Raw genomic sequence first — 23,253 nt, 5'->3', positions numbered from 1 at the left:
CTCTGCCACCTTCATTTAAACTGAGTGGTACCTCTTAATGTCTGATTGATTTCAGTGAGGCAACTTGTGGAGTAATGTACTGGGAACAGATACAAAGCCATTGAAGTGAGCTCTGGATCAGTCCCCTATACATCAGAAGCAAGGGTGGCAAAATCAGGACCAGGGTCATTTTGTGATGAGGTAGCAAAATATTAGGGGGAAACAAACATTCAGTGAGGTATAGGAAGGCATTTGCTTATTTTCTTAAGACAGCAGAAATCCTATAGTTGTTTTTTAGCATAGGAGGATGGCTGATTTGAGAAGAATCTGTTACACATCACCAAGGTGACGGGGCAACTAGTACTGGAGATTTATAGCTCACCTTACATGACGGGTGAGACATTATTTAAATTCAGTCAGTTTATTGGATTATTGATATCTTACTATAGGTGATTGTTCATTCAAGGCAATCGTTTCTAAGTAAACATCTTCAACATTACCCTTTTATTGACTACTGAATTTAAAAAGACAACACGAACCTCATGTCTTTTAGCAGTTTATTATTACAACATTTCTCTTGCAGACCTAGTCTGTCTTTGCTGTCTGCTGTGAGCTCTCTTCCATTAAAGTGTCTCATATGACCTCTCCTTTTGCTGTAAGTGTGCATAGTTCCCTGATTCCATTTTTTCCTTCATTGTTCAACTTTCTAGTCACTGGAGGGATCAAGAGAAAGTAACATTCATAGGTGTCAGCTCAGTTTAAAGCAACAACACAGGTGTGAATCCCCTTTTGTTCTTAAGGAAAAGTAATGCATAGCCATTAGGGAGTAAAGTCAAGTCATTTTCAGAGCTGTGGGATCTGTTCCTCTTCATGACAGAAAGGTGGTTTTGTTTTTTTTTTGTTGCTGTTCAGCCTCAGAAGGATCAGAATGGACTTTAAAAATTAACCACTTTAATATGTAGAAAGTGGTGAATTGATTTCAGTGGAACCACTCATGTGTTTAAGTGCTCTGTTGAATCAGACCCTTAATAAGGAGCAAGTTTCAGAGTAGCAGCCATGTTAGTCTGTATTCGCAAAAAGAAAAGGAGTACTTGTGGCACCTTAGAGACTAACCAATTTATTTGAGCATAAACTCGATGAAGTGAGCTGTAGCTCACGAAAGCTTATGCTCAAATAAATTTGTTAGTCTCTAAGGTGCCACAAATACTCCTTTTCTTTTTGCGAATAAGGAGCAAGTGACTTAGCCCTGGTACTGGGGGGGCGGGGAGAATCAATCTAAGTTACGCAACTTCAGCTACGTGAATAACGTAGCTGAAGTCGACGTACTTAGATCAATTTATCGTGGTGTCTTCACCGCGGAGAGTCGACTGCTGATGCTCCCCCATCAACTCTGCCTGTGCCTCTCGCAGCGCTGAAGTACAGGAGTCACGGGAGAGTGCTCGGGAGTCGATTTAGCGTGTCTAGACTAGACACGATAAATCGATCCCCACTGGATCGATCACTGCCCACCAATCTGGCGGGTAGTGAAGACATACGCTTAGTAAAGAGAACGGAAAAAAAAGCTCCTTAGCAGGATTATCAGCAGCCATGTAACTTTTGGGGCAAACATAGGAATTCCTCTCAGAATCCAGCTCCAAATCTATCACAAGTGCCAATGCCATTAGCTTCAGCCAGAATCTTTCATTTGCAGCATCGGTGCTCATTTTTAATGGATTTTAAAATAAATGCAAATAGTATTTTTTTTCAACAGTCTTTGAGTCTAACTAGTATAGGATTAACAACAAATAACAAACACATGTATATGTAAATCCTTGTGACAAATATTACAGACTAGTCTGATCCAATTTGAAGGAAGCTTGAGTAAATCCAGCTGGTATATACGCTCATACTTCATTTATATATTCAATATAAAATAAAATGCAGCATTAATTATATATACAAATAATACAAATACTATGTGTAGTGAAACACAACAAGAATCTACATATCAATGCTCTGACAATAGTTTCGGGTGCCATGAGCCTCTGAGAACTACGTCCAGCTCTAACACTTCAACAGCAGTGGTCCCCAAACTAGTTCTGTCACACACACCCTTACTTGTATTGGGCTCCGTTTGTGGCATCCCCCTCCCCGCCCCCGGAGCTGCAGTTCGGGGCCGGGGCCAGGGCCAGGAACTGGGGATTGGGGCCACAACCAGGAGTGGAGGTGTGGCTAGGGATGAGGCTGGAACTGGGGGTGGGGCTGGTGCTAGAGCAGGGCTGGGTGGCACTTTCTCCCCACCCCCTGTGGGGGCTGCCCAGGCCCTGCTGCCCCCCCCCCCGAACATTTGTCTAAGCTGTCCTAGGAAGGCATGCCCCACATTGTGGGGACCACTGCTCTAGTTTTGGTAATTCATTTAGGCCTCTGATTTGACAGACTTCTGGATGCCTATTGTCTAGAAAACACCTTGGATCTGATTTTCGGAATTGCTGGGGACCCAGAACTTCCAAGGAAGTCAGTGGGAGCAGCAGGTGCTCAGGGTTTCTGAAAATCATTATAAAGGTGTCTAAAATGTGGGTACCCCAAAATGGAAGCACCTAAAATTGAAGGCAGTTTTTGAAAATTGTTTCAATGTCTGTACCTTCAGAAGTGTTGTGGGGATTAATGAACAATTAATTTTCTTGAGTGCTTTCAGGATTTAAGGGCTCCATCTGGCAAGGGGCTGAAGAATCTGGTCCCAATGCAGTACAGCTTCCCTTTAAACACACACGTATTTCCAGTGTTAGGGTTGCCACCCATCTGAGTTTTCCTGGACAGTCCAGATTTTGGCTTCTGTGTCCAGGTACCATATACGGTTGCCAGGTGCCTGGTTTTTGACCAGAAAATCCAGTCGAAAAGGGGACCTGGCAACCCTAAATGGCACCCGAAGCAAAAGTTCGATTACCAGGGGTAGGCGGACGATCTGGGTCGTTTAGTTAGAGCCAACTCCTACTTGTATGCAGGTTCCTTAAGATGATCCAGCAAATGACTGGGAGGCAGGAGAGGAATGCACAACAGGGGCAGGGCCTTGGGGGAAGAGGCAGGATGGGGCCTTGGGGATGAGGTGGAGCAGGGGCAGGGCCTCATGGGTCTGGCAACCAGCAATTAGAAAGGTGGCAACGCTACCAGGGGGACTATGCACATGTTTAAATTTATAATGTGCTTTACACCATGAGGGACAAAATACACATCCATGCAGAATAGAATCCTTAAAACCAGTATGTACTGTTTGTTATTAATATTAGTGATAGAATGAAATGAAAGAAGGCTACTTTCTTTGCAAATTTCTAATAAGGAGTACTGATAGCCTTTGACAAGATTTTTTGTTGTCTAGATGTCTCATACCTTAACAATCCATTTTTTTATGCAGGGCATCTTTGAATTTTCTTCACTGTGAGTGACATTCTGATAGAATTGACCAAAGTACATTTTCCTGGAGCATACATCTGTATTAGATAGCTAGATTATTCAATATGTATGAATTGAAATATAATGCTGTCAGTGATGCTGGGTAATGCTACAAATTGAACACATCCCTAAGGGTTGCATGGGAATTCTAATGCAAACCTATACTTTTTCAGTCTTCGGTCTAAATTTTGACCCTAAATTTGACAGTGATAGCTAAGGGCAATTCCAAACACAGGGAATGAAATATCTCTTCATAGCACTGTATTTTCCACAGATGCAGTAAGGGAATTTGAACAATTGATCTTCTGTCATAATGCAGACATTAAATACAGGCTGTGAATAAACCTAATCCATGCTTTTATCACATCCTGCTTCACAGAGAAACTTTATCAACCTGGGCTAACACATATCCCCCAAGTTATCTTACCAAAGCCAGTTGTTAACTATCTTCCCTGTGTATATGTAATATTATTTATGTTAGTAAATCAGTAAAGTGAGAATTATAGTTAAAGTTCAGGAGGTTGTCATGTTAGTCTGTATCCACAAAAACAATAAGGAGTCGGGTGGCCCCTTAAGGACTAACATATTTATTTGGGCAAAAAACCATGATGCATCTGAAGAAGTGTTTTTTTTACCCACGAAAGCTTATGCCCAAATAAAATAGTTAAAGTTGTGGTTTTGGGTCTCAGTATTTCCAGTAGAATCCCTGTTTTGTGGGGAAGGGCAACATATTTTGGCCATCTCAGATCCAAACTGGGACTGGACAGAATGGATGTTTCTGTCCAGATAGTAGAGCTTGGTGGGAAATGGTTTTCCTCATCCTGTGAGGACTTGAAGTTTTGAAAATTTTACACATCCCAAATTTGAACAAAAAATTGAAATCTCAAACACTTTCACAAACTAAAAATTCAAAAGAAAAAAAAAGTTAGATCAGGTAAATCAAAACATTTAGTTTTGGTAATGTTTAAATGTTTTGTTTCAATTGTTTTAAATCTTTTTTTTAAACTACAAGAAACTCTCTAAACAAAAAGTAATTTTGACTGCAAAAACTGAACGTTTTCATTTCAAAAATGTCAAAACACAATGCTTCCACAATTTCAAAACTTTGGTTTTTGCATATTTTTTTCAAAATGGGAAATTCATCAAAATGGACTCTTTCCCACAATATATATAATTTAAGATATGATATTAGCAACACAGTTATCAATTTGTTCCACTATTTCGGCAAAAGGAAAAACTGAGATTTAATACTCTACTGGTGTTCACTTCAAAATCATTGTCATTTTACTGTGCTCCTTTGAAGTGCTGACTTTCCACTGAAATTGCAATGGGAAGACAGTGATGGCCCAGATACATTGACAATGTTGGAATTGCATCAAAATGGCTAAGATGCTTTTTCAAGTGGATCACATCATTTTAAGAATCAATAGCAATCACTGTCCAATTATGTTCCCATTCAGGTTGAGGGTAAAATTCCTATTGATTAGGACTCTAGTTCACAGAGAAGACTAATCACCCTTTTTATATTTTGGAATTTTAATAAAACCCAACCTTTTGAAAGCACCCTGATATTTAATTGTAAAATTAGCCTTTGAGTCTGAGCTATTTTTCATACATTTTCTAACATGGCTACATATCTCAGTGCTGTAACTTGTATTATGCAACTGCTTAAAAAACTTGGCATGCAAAGTATTTTTATTCATCCAAGTTTTCATATCTTGGCTGTTTCAGACTGCTTCAGTGTAAATATTGCCATCAGCCTGGAATTATTTTATCCTGTTTTAACTCAATTTTCTTAACTCAAACATTACTTTCATGTGCAATCAGCATTACATGTGTAATATGTAAACCACATCAGCTCCGCTGTGCAATAGCATGTGAGATCCTTTGCATTGTTACGCTCTAAGCAGCTTGTTGATAAGCTGTGCTTCACCTCGAGACCGCTTCATATGTTGGTGGGAACTCTGAAAAGAACAGCTTATCTGAATTTTATATAGTAAAAGAAAACATAAAAATCATCTTACTTTGCACTAATTTTTATCTATTTAAATGCACACAAGTCAAGAAATGAAAATATAGGGTTTTCTTTAGTCATATTAACTTATCCATACTGTGCTTATTTAAGCCTATATTTTTACAGCTAATTTAGACTCCAATCCTGAAAATACCCATGGGCCCAACTTTACAAGGGTGAGTTGTCCCATTGACTTTTTATAGTTACCTTTACAGCCCTGTCAGTATTTCCATTAGAATCTCAATTATGTGGGGAGAGGGGAACATTTTGGACATCTCAGATTACATATGGACTTTGAGAGTTGCTGTCCCAGACTGGGTACAGAACTCATAATAATGAATTATTTAAGTTTGTTTTTGTTACCTAGCAGAAGGAAAAGCTTTAACATTCTTGACCATTTACCATTTCTCTGCTGATGTACATTGGTAAACATACGATGCAGGGACTTTTGCCTCTTTCTCCTTCAATGGTATTATGGGATGCATAAAAGTAAATCATTTTTGTAAGAGTTTGGAAGTTCTAGGCCTGAATGATCAAGGATACTATAGCTAAAACTTTCAATTTTTATATAACAATATAGGTTCCTAAATCCATATTTAGGCATTTTAAAAAAGTGGAGGGCTGCTTGTACAAATTTAAAAGGCTGTGAGAGGAGTGAGATCATTCCGACTCTGTTGTGGTTTGGATAGAGTCATCTTTTTGAGAACATGACCATTCTGGAAGGACATCTGCCTTTCAGTTGTCAAGATGGCTCACGTCCATGGGATCATGCTGGACTTCTAACTGGCACTGGATTATCGAGTATGTCTCCCAGAAATACCCTTTTCTATGTATTGCTGGCCAGAAGATCTCACCTCATTCCATCAGGCTTAACTACTGTGACCTACGTTTATGACCTTCAACATTAATCAAAATCATTGTTCCTTGGAATGAAACTGCTGACCCTGTAAAAAAGCTCAAGTTTGTTTGGAAGGCAGTAGCCTTCCCGCTACTGAACAATACAGGTCACTGAAGCTACAATTTGTTAGTCCCCAAATAAAATTGTTAGTCTCTAAGGTGCTACAAGTACTCCTTGTTCTTTTTGCTGAAACTACATCAGTTGCCAGTGCTCTGATAACTGCACTGGTGCCCAATTAAATACAGATTCAAGTTCAAAATCTTAGTTCAGATATTGAAAGCACTACACAGGACTAGCCCCAGCTACCCAAGAAACTGTTCACGGAGGGAGAGGCAATGACGTACCTCCATATCCACTAGAACAACGTAGATGTCATCCTAGGGATTGAGATGCATGTATGTGTGAGACAGAGCTTTCTTGGTAGCTGGACCACAGCTTCAGAACCTTCCCAATAAAAATTAGAATGACCATGAACAAACATCATTGTCTTTGGAACAAAATGCAAAGCTTACTTCACTGGTGTAGCCTTTCCTCAATATAAAATTGGGGGAGTGGGAAGAAGGTCAATAGGGGGATGAAGATAGTAAAACATGACAGAGAAATACATGTAGTAAGAGACCATTTGAGGTGAAGTGGCAGTTCACATGTATCACATGGAAAAATGAAAAACACACCATATCACTCTAGGCAGTCAATTTTCACAAAATGTCACTCCCTGTCTGACCTCTCAGTCCTCATCCTCAAAGGAAACCTGCACAACACCTTCAAAAGATACGCCTGGAAGCTTAAATTCATAATGTTGTCAGACATTGGATTTATGGCTCATTATAACAAACTGTAACCCAGTCACATCCTTTGTCCTACAACTGCAGAGTGTTACCTCCCCATTTAATCTTGAATGGTCTCTTTCAACATGTGTTAACTCCTTATGCTAAACCATCTGTTCCACCTTGTATTTAGCTGTGATATTCAGATTACCTTTTCCAGACCGGACAAATAGCTCTGTGTAAGCTTGAAACAGGAGTGGTCCAATAAAAGCTATTACTTCACCCACTTTGTCTCTCTAATATTCTGGGACCAACATGGCTACAACAACACTGTGAACAAGAAGAGAAACGCTAGTTCTTTTGGAATCTTTAATTTCCTAATGCGGTCAGGTGAGTTATTGATAAACACAGTATAAAACCCTGGATATTGACAGACACTGTTCTTTATTATTAGCAAAATCACACTGAAATGAGTAGCGTTCCTATATCATTGTTTTAAGCAGAAAACTTTGTGTAGCAGAAATAATACAGTTCAGAGTGGGATTGGTATGGCTGCTCATACATCTTTAAGACATCAGGATTATTCAAAGAGCAGATGCACATAAACTATATAAAAATACTGAAATACAAAAAGCTGCATTAAAAGGACACAGTTAAGTGTTTTTACTGTTGATGGTTTGTTCTATGTTTTCTATAATTCTTAAGAAACTTGAAAAGTAACATTTACTTTGCTTACAAATTACGTCCTGTTCTACTTGGCAAACTTTCACCAACTCCAGTTCATAAGTTGCCAAAGCCAACATGGCTGTTAACTATTATTCTTTGCTGCTGTTATAAATATTGATGATGAGGCCAGCAATGGTGTCCACATAATTCTGAGAGCAGGGTGTGTAATTCGTTTGACTGCCTGCCTGCCTCTGTATCAATGTGGGGTGGGGGGGAGAAAAAAAGAAGAAAATTTGCATGGTCATGCATCAGTAGTGGCTACTAGTTGTTTGTTTTCCAGTGTGGCTGATTCTTTCTAAATATGGCATAATTTTTAGTGTGGTCCCTACCAAACATCTATTTCTGCAAGCACAAAGTTGCACACAAATATACGCTCCAATGCCTTATAGGTGCAAACACTCTTGACTAATTCTAACATCCACACATGTACAATTTTTGCGCCTGCGACACTCATATGTCCCCTTCAGAATATGAGATGAAGTTTACCCCTTAGAATCTAAAAAATTCACTTTACTTTATGTATAATTTGGTGAAGAAAATCAGATGTATGTCCTGTACTACTTGATAATGTTCAGTTAAAACAGCAATGAGGGCATGACCAGAATTCCTAAAAGGATACTAGTTAAGAGTTCTGTTCTTATTTGTCTGTGCCTCTGTACTGTAGTTCATATCTCTGTTCATCATGGAGTCTCAGATTAGTGGGTTATCTTTTGATTTTGATATTATTTGCAATTCTTTGACACCATAGGTTAATTTCTGGACAAAGTTGCAATCTTCTCTCTGTTTCCTTACTTAATGGTCTTCGTGTTTTATAAATTCATTTCTTTTGTATTCAAGAATAGTTAATTAGGTGATGTTATAAGCTCCCATTGACTTCCTTTGTAGGGAGCAGAGAATAGAGCCCCAAATGAGCTAAAATCCACCTTGAAGTACTTAGTTTTACTAGACATTTACTTGGGAGAAAAACAATAGTGCACTGGATAGGCCAAATGTTCTGTGCTCCCTTTACATCCAGCCACAGGGACATGGCTATACAGATAAATACACATTTACTATTTAACTAGATATAGTGTCCTCCCTTCAACAACCCTTAAGGTTGACTTGTGTTTCTCAAAGGAGCATTTTTCTAGATAAAGCTGCCCTCTGTGTTTTATTGCACTAGCCACTTACCTCTTCTGCCTCTCTAGCACAGTCAGCACAAAATTTACCAATGCAATTGGAGAATAAGACATAGGCACCTGAATGTCTTTTGAAAATCTGGCCCTAACAATGGAGACAGGCACCAAGTGGGATTTTCAAAAGTTCCTAAGACAGTTAGGTGCTTAGCTCTCATTAACTTGAATGGTAGTTTGGTGCCTAACCTGTTCAGATGCTTTTGAAAATCCCACTTGATGAGTATCTGCATTGTTCACTGCCTAGTTTAAAAATCTGGCCCATAAGCATTACATTTTCAAAGTGTTGAACAAACATTATCTAATTCATTAATTAATCTCTGTCTTCAAAGAATCATTCACAGGTGCATTTTGATCACCCTGATTTGCTGTGCAACAGACACAAATTTCAGGGATTTTATATTCATTTTAGAGAAACTAGATTATTCTCCAGATTCACTTGAGAGATTCTGCAAGGATATATCTTGTTGCTTGAAGTGTAACACTCTGGGAGTGCTTTTGCACCACTGTCTTTGAGAATGCCACAGAATATTTGAATTTTTGAAAGTTATTCATAAATTGATAGCTGCTTAGCAAGCTACAAAGTACAGTAGAACTAGATCCAACTCTATCCTGGTTTAGAATAGGGGAATCAGCAACACTATGTCTCTACATTATCTACCTGAAGATTGTAACTTATGAAAAAAAAAATGTATAGTTCTCTTCATCAACCCTTACTCTGTTCATTGACCCCCAGCTAGTTAGCTGAATTCAGGAACTATTTATGTCTGGTACAGTTACTCTATATACTACAAAATAAAATGGAAAGTTTATATGAACTACACTACCACTTGTGGTATTAGACAATGAAAGAGAATGTGTTTTTTTTCCATTTCAGATGGTAATAAAAGTAGACCCATAAATATATTTGAGCTGGTCAGAAATTTTCTGCTGGGACAAAAAGAAAAGGAGTACTAGTGGCACCTTAGAGACTAACCAATTCATTTGAGCATAAGCTTTCGTGAGCTACAGCTCACTTTATATTTGAGCATAAGCTTTTGTGAGCTACAGCTCACTAACCAATTCATTTGAGCATACGCTTTCGTGAGCTATAGCTCACTTTATATTTGAGCATAAACTTTTGTGAGCTACAGCTCACTTCTGAAGTGAGCTGTAGCTCACGAAAGCTTATGCTCAAATGAATTGGTTAGTCTCTAAGGTGCCACTAGTACTCCTTTTCTTTTTGCGAATACAGACTAACACAGCTGCTTCTCTGAAACCTGATGGGACAGTTTTCCATTGAAAAATGCTGATTTGTTGGAATCACAAATTCTGTGAGAACATGCTGATGTCAACAAAGCTTCCAATGAAATTCAGGCAAGTTTCTAGCAGACACCTCCCTATTTTCCTGCCAGCTCGCTCGTCCACCCCCCGAGCAACCCAGCCTCCTAGGTTCCCTAGTGCTGTTGCAGTGGGGAGCTTCAGAACTGGGGGCTACAGGCTACCAGCTCTTCAGCTGCTTTGGAACCAGGACTCTCAAAACATCCAAATTCCCAGGCTTCCAGCTCCTCAGTAGTCTGCCTGTGGGCTGCCATGGAGCCAAAGCTCCCAGGACTGGGCTTCCAGGTTCTTTGGGAGCATATTTCATTTCAGAAACACCAAAATATTCCCAGCACAGGAACATCTTGTTGTTTCTGTAAAAAAAATTACAAAATTTCACTTCAGTGAAAATTTTTGAGGTTTTGGTTTTTCATCCCAGTTTGGGATTGAAAGTTTTACAAAATCTTGACATTTCCTATAAAAGGAAAAATCAGTTTCCTATGAACTCAGGGCCACAGTATGAGGGAATAAAGGGGGGAGTTGAAAATGTGCCTTTTAGTTCTCTCAAGGGTGATATATCAAAATATGGAGGAATTACTTACCAGTGGAAAGTAACCTTAAATGTTTGCTAATTGAATTGGATGAGCCTATTATAATCTCAAATCAATGAATTATGATCTGTTATATGCCACCAGTAAAAAAGAATAAAAATACTGTAATCCAGAAAACACTGTATTTGTTGCTCAAGTGACATAAGTTACCTCAGCACCAATCTTTGCAATTAGAAAAGCATGTTAGTCTTGAAATTTTATGCAATAAGTGATCAGAACTGAGGAGGACTATTTAAGCAAATGCTTAGTTCTCTTCAGAAGTCTGTTACTCAGTACAAAGCATCCAAGAGTCACGGTTTAATACTTCATAGTTGTAACTGAGAGTAGGATCATTCCCCCACCCCCATTTTAATGAAACATTAGTGCAGTCATTTGTAAATATGACATGAAATAATATCTGTACAACTAACAGCCTAACTATACTGTAGAAATCGCATAGAAATAGAACTGACTTACACTTGTAGAAAAAAAATGAAGCTAGGTAAAATATGCTACAAATCATTGAGCTCATTCAGACCTGTTTGAGGCTGAGCTGCATTAGGGGAGTGGAGAGCTGCTGAGCCATGTCAGTATGAGTAAGATATTCCCGGGTTCAGTAGTCAGTCCCTATTCAGCAAAACACATGCTTAAGTGCTTTGCTGAATGGTGATTAATTTTAAAGCATACATTGGAATGTCCTGCTAAAGTAGGACCATTAAGTGGTGTGTTTAAAGAAACAGTATGCTTTTTGGACCCTAGAGGGAGAACCTGCGTGACAGGTACTCTTGGTATCAACTAGCAGAGGGCACAGGAGGCACAGGGATTCCCTGAGTCAGATATTTGCATAATAGTTCACTAAATGGTGACAAGTGGGGTCTCTACTGAGAGCCAGAAGCCTTCTGGTCATCACAATCCTTGCAAAATGTATATATGGATAGTATTCAAGGAGTTATGTGTCTATACTGAAAATTACATTCTTAAGGCAGGTAACCAGGAGGTGACCTGATATGGACAGTTTCCTCTCAAGCAGGAGTAACAGATGCTTCTCTTTGTGTCTGGTTGTTTTGCATTGTGGGTATTGTAATGTTGACCTGTTTGTATACTGTGTCAGATTCTGATTAAGAGATTGCAAAATCTACAAAAATAAAAAGAACATACAGGAAAAAACAAGCAGGAAGGGGCATCCTGTTTATGAATAAAAACAATGGATATTGTGCCTCTTGCTAACCTGCAGAGAGACATTGGGGCCTGAAGAGACAGTAATTGTGTTGCCCATGACTGGTGGAGTTGGGAAGCGAACCCACATTAGGCACAGACGAGGCTTCCTCATGCTAAGGGCAGGTGATAGTAAAGTACCTCACAGCTCTCAGTACCCTTGGTAAGCATCACAATCTGGTATAGGTGTGTTTATACCTGTGTAAATAGTATAGCCAGGTATTCCCTCACTGGGCTTGCTAGTAATGCTGCCTTCTGCTCATCAATGATGGGAGACAGAATCTACCATACACCACCTCTCTCTTCTCACCTATACAAGAGGAGGCATCATTCTGTATTTAAACAGTGCAGTGCCTGATCTATTTAGCATCCTGTATTTCATTTATGTTCCTATGTATATACAAATTATAGACAATCAAAATTATGCTTGATTATTAAAGTTTGGAAAAAAGGATGTGCAAGACAGAATATTCTATGTGCAATATGTAAAAATAGAGCCAAAGTGATTCTAATAAGAAACTTAAGTGCTAAAATTTAGATACTGGTCATGCCAAAGCAATGCAGTGCACATAGTAAATTATCAAGCTATAATGACAATTTTTATTCTGAAGCTTCAGGTAGTATTTTACAGTAGTCTGAATAAATATCAGTGTTTCCTCTAAATGACTCGAGAGCGAGAAAATAATATTTTGAACAATAAGGCTAAAAACATAAATTGTGAACTGTAGATCCACTTAATAAGCATTGCACAAAGATCAAAATATTCAAATAAAAATACATGATTCATCTTGTCTAACCAGCCTAACCAGTTGTCTGTCCAGTTTTATTGGTTTTTGGGGCAGATGGATTTTGTTTGTGTCTGTGTGTGGCCTAACTTATACAGGGGAGGTGTTGAAAATTAGAAAGGAGTTATACATTATTTTTCTTTGCAGTGTGTAAAGAGATACGTGACACTTGTGTTCAATATTTAGATGCTAACTTTGACATTTGGTTGCAGTGATAATTTCCAGCTGTTTATGCACATATGAAAAGCTGGCCCCATAAATACTACAATTTATGGCTCAGTTGTGCCTGACAGCCAAAGGCCCCTGTTGGAATGGTGTGGAGCTGCACAATGCTCACAGAGCTCCAAGGTTCCTGAAGAGCAGTATTAGTTGATGCAGTGTACTCCCTTCTATACACCTAGTAGGATCCCGACTCGTTCCTGTGCCTCTGCTCTTTTGGGGTTAGCTACACACCACAGTATGCTAGGTGAGAACAGCACTTGGGAAAGGGGGTGCAAGTGGGGAAGGCTCCTTGCACTATTCCATCGCTCCCTTGAAGATCAGCATAGGCACCAGTCACAATCTACCCATACCAGGTGCAGTAGGAAGAGCTGCAGGTGTTATACCACCATATACAATTATCACCCCAGCTAAGGTTGTTTTAGGTAAAACAAAAGTAAATAAATGTCATTTATTTGTTAAAATTCTATAAGTGCAATAAAAAATAGTTGTCATGCTGTTCACAAATCTTGTACTATGGTATTTACCATGCAGTTCATCCTCTTACAGTTCATCGAGTCCTAGCATAAAACAGTTTGACGCTACGCTGAACAGTCATAGGTTGGAAAACTGCGTATGACCTACACCAGATTACTACTGGCTGCTAGGCCATCATGTGCTATGATCCTGTCATGTCACACAGGCCCATGAAAGGCCCAACTGGTCAATAATTAGCCTTGAGAACAACAAGGGAAAATGAGATACTTATGGAAATGGTGATGTTGGTTCACAAGGTGGCACCTTTGTATCTGTGTAAGAACAGTTCTGTTGTACAGGAGATCCTATCTTTTTGATGAGATACAAAACTCAGATGCTGATTACAGGTGCTTATTAGGGATTCCGGTGCAGTTTTCATCAGCACATGTCTTGACCAAATCTAATTTCAGTTTGGGTAATTTCATTCTGCCTCCCTAAATTCCACCTACCATTTGATTTGTGAAAGCTGCTATTTACTTTCCACAGCCAACCCTACTTCAAATGTTAGGCAATTTGAAAATCTTTCCTTAGCTGGAATATAATGGAGTAAGCCTAAAGGTGGTCAAGAAAGAAAAGAATCTTCCTCCTTTATGGTTAAAGCCCACCTCCACCTTCTGAGGGAAAAAATGCCTTCTCTGGATGTACATTTACTTCAGCCTTTGTGGCTTGAATATGAAATCTGATTAATTTACTCTGGCGGTTTCAAGATTGAAAGGGCTTTTTTTTTTTTTTTTCTGACTGATCTGCTATGAACACAAATACTGAAAAATTTAACCCTGAACTGTTAAATGAAGGGGCCTTATCTTGTCCTCAATACATGCACATAAATGAGAGTTGTGTGGTCTAATCGGGGGGGATATATATCAGCTACAGGAACTGGGATTAATTTTGCTAGCTAAACAACGTAACTTATAGTAATAAACTTTTTTATTTATGTATAAATCTCCCATTCTCCAGGCACACAACAAAATAAAATTAAAGCGTTATTTTAAAAAAAATCTTGATAATGTTCATTATTTATATCATAGCATTACTGAAGTTCATGGTGCTTCGTGGATCTATGTGACAACATAATCCATAAACCAACAAACAGGATTCCCCCAGGAAACCACCTCCAAGTATTCCATTAAATAAAATATATCTTGTTAAACAGAAATGATCAAATTTAATGCATACTTTGTTCAAACATTTATTAAATATCACACTGTTCAGCAAAATGTCACTTTTCATTGCAGATTGGAAGCTCTAAAAAATCAATTCAGGGTCTCACTTCTTTGTATATTAGCACTAAAAGAGTACTCAGCAGGAGATAACTCTGTGTATTTTAGCCTGTTGTGTGGAATAAACCTTTAACCATGAGGCTTTTTCTGTAAATAGACTGGGATTTTGTTTGGTTGCAGCTAAAATTTCGTAAACCAAGAAGGTGGTTTGTTGTTCTACTAGGAGAGTGTGTGCGGACGGGGGGAACCAGAAAGATTTGACACTCAGTGATTATCAGAGTGTCTTGCAACAAATACAACCAGTTCTATGCCAGCTGGGGAAATGGAATGACTATCCCAGTGCCTACATAACACTGGATGAGGGATTACCTGGCTGAGGCTCAGTCCAGAGATCACTCAGACAATGTTGGAAGGTTGGGAGAAGCAGCTGGAGTTTAGATAATCATTTCTGAATGAGGATGTGCTGTTACGTCCTGGGATGCTACTGGGTGCCAGGTGGTACATGTGACCACATGTAGTGGGTTGTGGGTTTTTTTGTTTGTTTGGGGTTTGTGTGAGTGTGTGTGTGTGTGTGACCACAAGTAGTGGTTTGTGTGTTTGTTTTTTGTTTGGTTGTGGGGGGGGGGGTTTGTAGGTCTTTTTTTTTTTTTTTCCCATCTTCTTCTAGTGAGAATAGCACAAACTTTTCTCTCTGCTATGGACTTTGACAAAGCACGTGGATGGGTATGACAGTCTAGGTTTGAATTACTATGGTGCACTCTACGTGGGCTGTTTATATTGATGCCACTTGGAAGCTGAAGCTAGTGCAAAATGTGGCTGTCTGCTTACTAGGTGGAGTTTTATGCTATATCAGTGCCTTATGATATGAGTTGGCTGCCAGTCAGTTTCTGGATGGAATTTATGCTGTAACGTTAATTTACAATGCTCTAAATGTTTTGGGAGCTGGTTTCCTCTACCTCTCTCTGTGTGCTGTATTGCCAGATTTCAGATAAGCAAAAGCTCTTCAGCTCCCTCAATAGAAAAGACAAGGAGCTGAATACAGAACATTCTCTGTTATTCTCCATTTGTGAATGTATTCTAGAGCCTGAATCAGTTCACGTGCAGATCAGAATGCAAGGCTCCTCTTTTCTCTGAGGAATTGTGTGATGTGGACCTGACTTGCAGATTGGACAGGCTTTGTTGCTTTCAGTACAGGGATCATTTTGTTTGCTAGAATTTATTTATTTTATGCTGAGAGATGCTGCCCATTGAACTTGAGGTTTGACTTTGGAATTAAAGTTTTTGAGGGAGTTCAGGGCTACATTTTCGAAGGTATTTAGGTACCAAAAGATGCAGGTACCGAGGTGGGATTTTCAAAAGCACCAAGGTGGGAATTAGGCACCTGGGCACTATGGAAAATCCCTCTGAGCACCTTTCTGCATTTTTAGATGCCAAAATACCATTGAAAATTTGGCCCTCAGAGTCTGGGATGGATACAACTATTTTTTTATCAGTTATGAAATAACCAAGAATAAAAAAAATGTTTACTTCCAGCGCTCCAGAATTGTTAGGCTTCAGATATTGTGAAGGGAACACAAGCCTACGGGCACAGTTATTATCTTCTATTTGGATTGGACCTAGTTTTAAAATATTTTTTTCAATGCTAGGTTAGCTGTCATCCAGGAAGACTGGAAATATGTGAGTTCAATGTGGCACATAATTTTCTGTCCTCCAAGAGTCACTTCAGCAACTACAATGAGAATGAAAAGGTTCAAAATGAATTAGAATTGATTGAGAATCCCAAATATTGGCATACCTGAAGACACAGATTTTTAAAAGAATTATTGTATACTTTGAGATTTGATGCCAAACTGAAACATTTCTGTTGCTCTTTTCTTTGTTTTTTGTAGTCTGTTCAAGTCAGTGTAAATGAAATGAAAATCTGACACAACTGTGGTGCTAATGACTGGCTGTCTTACTTTGTCTGCCAAGGTATTAGATATTTAACAAAACACAAATCTTGAGTAGAATCCATGGAATTATTTAAATAATGTATAATCACACTTGACAAGGTGTTGTATCTTCCAAAGAACTGCTAATGTAGATTCATCACAACCACCAAGTCGCATTCTGGGACATGTTCTTAGATCTTTGACTAATTCTATGGATTTAATAATCCAAGATGACACTGAAAAGATAAAATCTGCTTTAAGCATTAAATCGGGTCTGATTAAGATAAAATGAAAGAATGAGCCTCAGATGAGTGCCAGGTGGAGAGGAAAAGGCCAATCATTAAAACACTGTTGGAGAATTCAGTTTGTGATCTGTACGGATTTACTGTATAGCATATACCATGAATCTTCTTTAAGGTTCTGTACAGTATGCATTTTGTCATGTGAAATGCTTTAGTAAGAGTGATTCCAAATTGTACAAATAACTTTTGTAGAGTTGCTGGGATGTTACTTTTTTACAGATTCCTTCATTTTATTTTATGTTAGTTTTTAAATGAATATTTTAATAAGTGAGTATTCTGAAGTATAAGAATAAAAGTGATAGCAATTATTAATTGGAAAAAATGATAGGTAAGTGGGGGAAAGTAGGAGTCCATTATGGAAGGAATAGGCTTATTGGAAAGTATTGACATCTACTCCCTTAACTTATTAGATTTTAAGGCCAGAAAGAACCATTAGATAACACATTCCCTGTGTTGTCAATGGCCAGGGAGCAAAAAGCAGAGCTGAACGAATTATTTTTTTATTCAGAATCCAAACAGAAAAATCTGAAAAAAAAAAACCCCAAACAAAACACTTGTTTAGTTTTAAATTGAAACTGTTTTTTTTTTCAGTATTTCCTGCTGAAACAAAAAACTTGAAAAAAAAAAGTATTTTGGCGTGAACAAAACATTCAAAATATCTATTAGAAATTGCAATTTTCAATGAAATGTCATTTCAAATTGACATTTTGTGTTGGAAATGTCAACTTGACACAAAATGTCAAAATGGTTCATTTGGAAAATACCCAAATGAAGTGTTGATATTTCTGGGGGGGTAAAAATTGGCCAAAACTATTTGCCAATTCACAAATTGTTTTGGTGCCCAGACATTTTTTTCCCTGGCAAATTTAACATGCATTGAAAAAAGTTTGCAAGCTGAATTGAAGCTCCAAGTGAGAGAGACTCTAATGTTGAAGCTCCAGAAATTGTGACAAGTATGTTTGTATCCGTGTCATAGGAAGGTATTTTTAATAGTACAGAGGGAAATGACAAATGGGGGTCTTCCCAAATTACTGGGGGGGGGAAAGAAGCAAATTCTGCCATCCTGCATCACATCACGTTAAGTAGCACCTCATTTGCCACTGCTGAAATCAATGGGACAACTTGAAAAGTAAAGTGTTATTTATTGTGAGCAATGATGGACAAAATGGGTCCTAAATTGTGTCTGCCTAGCTGCTCCTTATACCTCCCAGTTCTTTCTGCTTACAAAATGAGACTAGGATCTAGTTCTTGGAAAGATGGCAACTTTAATGCTAAATGATGCAGAAGAGACACTTGACTTGGCCAACATGTTCCATGAAGGTTTGACATTGTCATTGTCTTGCACATTCAGTTCTTGAAAGACTTATGACTTCATCCTTTATCTTGAGTGTACACATGTAATCTCCTGCTCTCTCACCCTCATTTAAGTGATCTCTTCATGCCTTCACATTCCGTGAAATTAGCTCTAAAATACTCAATTATGAAAATGTAGATACGTGTATAAAATAGAGAATCCTACCTAGTTTTAGAGACGAGGTAGAACAGGAAGAGGATAACAGAGAAGGGCAGAGAGGGAGGGGGAAAAAGGTTATGAAATAAGTTTTGTCAGAGGGGGGAATCTTTTTACTATCCCTTGAAGTGAACTCTGTCCTCTATCACAAAAGCCTTGCTGGGATGGATAAGGAGAGAGAGAGAGAATAAGAATGTGTTTATCATACATAACTTATAACAACAATAATATTTCTAAACTGTCCTCCAAACTTCCCTTTCCATATTTCCTTGTGATGGTGTTTCTGACTTATCTATGCAGCAGCAAAAGTTAAATAGATGGGAAAGAATAGTGTGTTAATTAAAAGATAAACGAACATTATTAAACAGTAATACTGTAGGAGTCTGCACTGGTCTTCCTAATTAGGTAGCTCTTGCTGCAGGAAGTAGAAAATACAAACAATACAATGTAACATAAAGAGTTCATTATGTCAGTAGTTACAGAAAAGTGGGGGGAGGGAGAAACTTCCATTACTGTTCAGTAGGTTGAGATAAAGATGATAGCAGACCATTGTTTTTGTTATATTTTACTATTTCTAAGGTCACGTCCATTTTCTTATGAGGGCAGCTAAGAGGAATGAAATATCCACTATCTAGCATCAAAATACCGTGTATGTCTGGTCTTAATTGCTGTGAGACTGTGTAATTATATATTAGGCAATGAGGCAAAATTATTCTTCCCATTACATGGGAAGAGCTGAGCTAGGTTTGGTAGAGCAGTAAGGATCTGTTTATCTCAAAGTAGAGGTCAGATGTGGTTAAATTTGTCTTTTACATTTGTTTTACTTATTTTTTTTTTCAGTGTTTTAAAGTTCACTAATTTAGAGTCATGCCTGCAAACCTATCCACACCTGAGTAACTTCATTTAGCTGAGGAGACCCACTGGGTTCAGTGTGCCTTCTCACATGAATAAAGTTATTGGTTTGCAGGATCAGGACCCCAAGCAATATAAAATTAGTATTACAAATGTTAACTAAAAAACTACACACCTTCTCTTAGCTATGTGATTTCCAAACATCCTCAAGTCAAAAGCCAGCGCATACAGATGGGCTTTGCACAGGGGTGAAAGTAAGTTAGAGGACTTACCGGTATGCTGGAGTCCTGAGCAGGGGGCGTGGCCTCAACCAGAAGAGGCAGGGCCTTAAATCCCCGGGCCCTTTAAATCTTGATTTAAAGGGCCAGGGCTCCAGCTGCCACTACCGCAGTGGAGCCCCGGGCCCTTTAAATCACTGTGGAGCCCTGGGGGCTCCCGGCTGCCACCACTACCCCTGGGCTCTGGAAGAGCTTTAAAGGGCCTGGGGCTCCACTGTGGTAGCAGCTGCCGGAGCCCCAAGCCCTTTAAATCCCTGTCTGAGCCCTGCTGCCCGAGCCCTGGGGTAGCGGTGGCCGGGCTCCATCATGGATTTAAAGGGCCCCGGGGCTCCAGCCGCTGCTACCAGCCCGGCCCTTTAAATGCCTGCCAGAGCCCCACTGCCGCTACCCCAGGGCTTGGCATCAGGTCTCAGATCGGGATTTAAAGGGCCTCAGAGCTCCAGCCGCCACTACTGCCGTGGGGCCCTTTAAATCCCCGCCAGAGCCCCGCCGCCGCTACCCCAGGGCTCGGGCAGCAGGGCTCAGGCGGGGATTTAAAGGGCGCCGGGGCAGTAGCAGAGGCTGGAGCTCCGGGGCCCCTTAAATCCCCACTGCAGTCCCGCCGCTGTTACCCCAGGGCTTTAAATTGCCCTCTCGGAAAGCCGGTCCTGGTACGGCTCACCGGCTCTTACTGGTACGCCATATCAGGGCGTACCGGCTTACTTTCACCTCTGGCTTTGCACCATGCTCTGAAGATGAGTGGCATATCTGGGAATGGGAGAGGAAAAAAGAGCATCCAACTCTCTTCTGCAAGGTTAATTAGAATCTGGAGACACTAACCTTTAATTTTAAATGTAATTTACCTAGCCCTTTCAGGGTGAACCTGGTATAAATCAAATACTGCTTCTACTGCAGACAGAATCTGTAACAGTTGAAAGAGAGGTGTGAACGCTCCCATTCATCTCAGAAGGTTGGTAATGCTGAATACTCTGTCTAGAGGATGGTTTAAATATCAATATTTTCAATTATTTTATTTTATGAGGTGGGGAAAAGCATGAAATTCTTTTTTGAAATCCCAAGATGAATGAGTTTAGGAAACCCATTGGATTTGAAGAGACCAAGTGGCATCCTCTTAATTAAAAAAAAACAAACGAAACACCACCAAACACCGCAACAACACACCATTGCTAACACAAATATAAATGCAGGATATATGAACATATTCCTGAAAATGCTAGAATTCAAGAACAATCTACCAGAAGGTTCACATCATTACTAATACTGGTTCAGCTGAAATTATACCTGAAGTAGTAGGATTTTCTTGCAATAATTATTTAGCATAGACAGGGCCAATGAAACACCTCAAGTGCCTCTGAGTGAAACAAATGCACAGCTCATATCTCCTCTAGGCTTTAATTCTTCCTCTGCCGGGACAGCAGTGTCCCAAAAGATCAAGAATACCTAAAAGAGAACAGTCTTGAGGACTTCAAATAATGTACTCAGTGGCCAAGCCAGAAGGGTCAACAGTGACTCAATGACTGGGGGAAAAAAAGTTTATTTTGTTTGATTAAATAATTTAATTAAATGATTTGATGAAAAAAATCAGTAGAGGAAAAAAATCTACTGAATTTGACTACAAACAGATTAAGAGCTGCATTAAAGTCAATGGGAGATTTTGGTCCATTATTTCACTGGATAATGATATTTTTCTTCAAGAAATGGTTAAAAGGACATCAGTTTACACAGTCGTACCTGTATCATTGTAATATAAAAAGATAAAACTTTTGTATGAAAGTTTTTTATTTACAGAATGCAGAAAAAATTATGAAGATCTAAGTATTTCAGGAGCTTTTGCTATTGTTGCTTTTTCCCCCCTCGCTCTTGAATTTAAGAGCGGGTTTCTGGAGGATTTTGATGTATGTAAATATCTTCTTGAAACAGCTCTTCCTTTCCCATGGAAATTGTTCCTATAACATTCCCTCTGCCTGTCAAGCTAGGCAGAAACAATGTGCCATTCTCTCACCCCTTGTGTGACTTTACAGATTGAGTAGGGTTTCACTGGAGTCTGCAGTCAATATTATTTGCATTAATTAATTGATGTTCATATTGCATGTCCTTTGTCTGTACTATTTCACCTGTGTAATCCTTCTCTTTCTCTTTTCCGATAATCTCTTGCAAGTTGCTGAGCACACATAACACCTAATAATTTCAGAGGGTCCAGGATTGTGCCCAGTCTTAGGGCTGGTCTACACTATTGTTTAAGTTGATGTAACTTACGTTGCTTGGGGGTGTGAAAATGACACCTCTCTGAGAGACAGAAGTTACATGGATTTAAAGTGGTGTCCACAACATAGCTTCCGCCTCTTGCGGAGATGAAGTAAATATGCCGATGGGAGTGTGTCAGTGTAGCTGTTACTGTAGATCTGCCCTCAATTACAAGAAAGGCTAATTGAATGTTTGTCTATAAAACCCCAAAACAACAACAAAAATCTCACACACACACACCCCCTCAGGAAAACCAAAAATCTTTTCTTTTAACCAGAAAACCAAAAATATTTCATTCAGAAATGCTGCCTCATGAGGGTTATAGTTTGGATGCATTATGCCCCTGTTCTCCTCTATGGGCTGGGTTCCGCAGCCAAATTACATTTCCCAGGATGCTATGTGGACAGGGACTCCCATGATATACCACAGTGTCTCAGCAAGAGGAGCTCTTGGTGCATCTTGGGAAATGTAGTCCAGCCAAGGAGTTTGACCTGTAGAAGTGAATGGGGAATAGGCACCTGAACTATAACTTTCATGAGGCACTGCAGTAGCATTTTAGTTTTTCATTTTTTGCCAGAAAAGGAAAGTTTTTACTTGGGAGTGGGAAAGAAACCATTTTGTGACCAGCTCTACTTACACTTACTACTTATTGGCACCCTGATTACAAAAACTGAACTGGCCGGGGGAAAAAAAAAAGAAATTGTTAGGTCATTTTTATGAGTATAGGATAAAATAGTTCCCATTCACTTTTCAATGAATGTAATATCTGCAACCATCATAGACGTCTTCACTGCATTTTTGAAGTGATCCCTAAACCATTATCCAAAGGTTACTTGATAATTAGGGTTTGAGTATTTGGCAAAATCTTTTCAAATCTAGCTTCTTTCACTGCTGATTTTCTTTGCAAACCACATTGAGAACCAGAGAAGGCTTCCTAACATTGCAGAGTAACACTCCTACACCACCCCCACCCAGTTCGAACACTAAGCAACTTTCTCGAAGGGGTTAGTGAGTCTTCCCCTTTTTGCCTCAGTATAAAACTCTAGTTGTATTTTTGGATGCTGCTTTGGCATAGCCTTTGAATCAGTTGCCATCCTGTTAATCCAGATAAAACTGTTTCCATACAGGCCTTGAGTTCTCAACATCCCTTACCATTACATCAAATGGAACTAAAAAGTGTACATGACTTTAAGCGTATTGAATTATTGTAAGACATGCTCTTTCAAGGAATGGAAATGAATCTAGGGCATGGCCCATTTTTCATGACCTATTTTTGCAGCTGCATGTGTAGTTTAACTGCATGATTGGAG

At 39.2% G+C, this 23,253-nt stretch overlaps 1 protein-coding gene across 4 annotated transcripts in view; it reads left to right on the top strand.

The window, feature by feature from the left end:
* CNTNAP2 (contactin associated protein 2) overlaps positions 1-23,253 on the top strand; it is a 1,645,619-nt gene that overhangs the window by 726,139 nt on the left and 896,227 nt on the right. The window lies entirely within an intron of this gene.

Source organism: Caretta caretta, chromosome 2, assembly GCF_965140235.1.
Source record: "Caretta caretta isolate rCarCar2 chromosome 2, rCarCar1.hap1, whole genome shotgun sequence".
Classification (NCBI taxonomy): domain Eukaryota; kingdom Metazoa; phylum Chordata; order Testudines; family Cheloniidae; genus Caretta; species Caretta caretta.
Note: the sequence above shows the minus strand (reverse complement) of the source record. Positions and strands in the feature narration are given on the sequence as shown.